This window comes from Dromiciops gliroides, chromosome 5 (assembly GCF_019393635.1).
Source record: "Dromiciops gliroides isolate mDroGli1 chromosome 5, mDroGli1.pri, whole genome shotgun sequence".
Classification (NCBI taxonomy): domain Eukaryota; kingdom Metazoa; phylum Chordata; class Mammalia; order Microbiotheria; family Microbiotheriidae; genus Dromiciops; species Dromiciops gliroides.
Window position 1 is genome coordinate 149739062 of NC_057865.1, and position 2336 is coordinate 149741397.

Below are 2336 nucleotides of genomic sequence, written 5' to 3' on the forward strand. Positions count from 1 at the left end.
GAGGTGGACTTATTCTAATGAGGGATGTAACTCTGATTATGTCATTTACTTCCAAATCACCACCAGCCTGGAGAAATCTAGACAAAGAATTTATATCTGCTATCCAAGCCTGAGCAGAAGACAATGGGCTGGGAATTTCACCTTAGATTAGATCCTTGTAAGGTTCGTTGGGGTAGCAATACCTTGGTTGAGGAGAATGTTAATCCTATCTACTATCGTCAGTCCTGTCCTTCAGAGGTTGAATGAGGACTTTAGAAAAAGAGGGAACTCTGTATCTCCCCAAATCACTGGTTATTAATAATCATTTCTCTCAAAGAGTAATCACAAAGAGTATCAACTTGGAGAGATGCCTTATGTAGAATGCCTCAGGAATCAGTGTACTTGGCCCGTATTCAACATTTTAATCAGTTTGGGGAAAGGCATAGATTCCATAGTTACAAAAATTCCACATGTCACAAAACTGGACAGAATAGTTAACATATGAAACAATATCTAAAAACATTTTGACAGATAGAATGATTGTTGAAATGTAACAATATATTTGAATTAAATACACATTGAGGATAAATACATGGGCTATAAATGGGCTCAAAATTTCAACAGATAGAGTATGGAGTTTAAATACTAAGAAGACCAGTTTGGCTAGAATATAGAGTGCATGAAGAGTAGTAATTTAACCTAAAGCTGGAAAGGTTAACAAAACCAGATTTTGAAAGGTTTTAAATGCTGGTCCGGGTAATTTGTATTTTATGATAAAGGCAATAAGAAACCACCAAAACCCATGCTTTAGGAATATTTTTTTACAACTGTGTGGATGATAAAACTAGTCAATGATCCAGGTAAGTGGTAATGAGGACCTGAAGTAGAAAAAAGGGAGTGAATGTGAGAAATGTGGAGGTAGAATCAGTAAGAATTGGGCAAAAGATAGATATGCAGGGAGAGGGAAGGAGAAGAAAGAAATTACTCTGGTGATAAAAACCCAGATTGGAAGGTTGGTGGTGCCCTCATTAGAAGTGTAGGGAAAGGGGCAGCTATGTGGCACAGTGGATAGAGCACTGACCCTGGAGTCAGGAGTTCCTGAGTTCAAATCTGGCCTCAGACACTTGACACTAGCTGTGTGACCCTGGGCAAGTCACTTAAGCCCAATTGCCTCAAAAACAAACAAACAAATAAAAAAGAAGAAGAAGTGTAGGGAAAGTGTTTCGGAAGAAAAATAATAGACTCCATTTTGAACATGTTACGGTTGAGGTGCTGCCAGGGAATAAAATTAGAAATGTCCAGAGTGTAGGTAGCAATGAAGGGCAGGACATCAGGAAAGCAGGCCTGGATATTTAGATCCAGAAGTCATCTTTGTAGAGCAGACAAGAGGGAGAAGGTAGAGCAAGGAACAAAAGGCCCAGGACAGAGCCTGGAGGTGATACCCACGCCCAGGGAACAAAGAAAGAGATGATGATTCAGAGAAGAAGAACAAGAAGGAACAAAGAAGGGGCAGCTAGATGGCACAGTGGTTAAAGCACCGGCCCTGGATTCAGGAGTACCTGAGTTCAAATCTGGCCTCAGACACTTAACAATTACTAGCTGTATGACCGTGGGCAAGTCACTTGACCCCCATTGCCTAAAAAAAAAAAAAGAAGGAACAGAGAAGGGGCAGCTAGGTGGCACAGTGGATAAAACGCTGGACCTTGATTCAGGAAGACCTGAGTTCAAATTCGGCCTCAGACACTTGACACTTACTAGCTGTGTGACCCTGGGCAAGTCACTTAACCCCCATTACCCTGCAAAACACACACACACACACACACACACACAAGAAGGAACAGAGAAGTATGAGGAAAACCAAGAGAAAGCTACATCAGGGAAGCCAAGAGGAGAGAGATCATCCAGATTAGATCAAAAGCAGCAGAGAAGGGAAGACATATAAGGCCTAAGAAAGAGTAATAAGATTTAGCAGTTAAAAGGTCGTTAATAACCGTGGTCCCTTCCAACTCTGATATTCTATCAAAACGGGTTTCTACACAGAAATAATATTACAATAGATAAGGTATATGCTTAACTGAGGGCTGCACCATTTTCCAGAATCAACATATTATTAACTTAATTAATAATAATCATGTTCCAGGCACGGTGCTAAGTGCTTTACAATTATTTTCTTATTTGATCCTCACAACAACCCTGGGAGGTAGAGCTATTATTATCACTATTTTAAGGATGAGGAAACTAAAGCAAACTAAATTATATACTTGTACATTGTATAGCATAAAATTTTCTACTTCTTACTTCAAAATATCCAGGGTTTCATTTGTGTCTGTACTCTATCCAAAAAACAGGTGACAAAC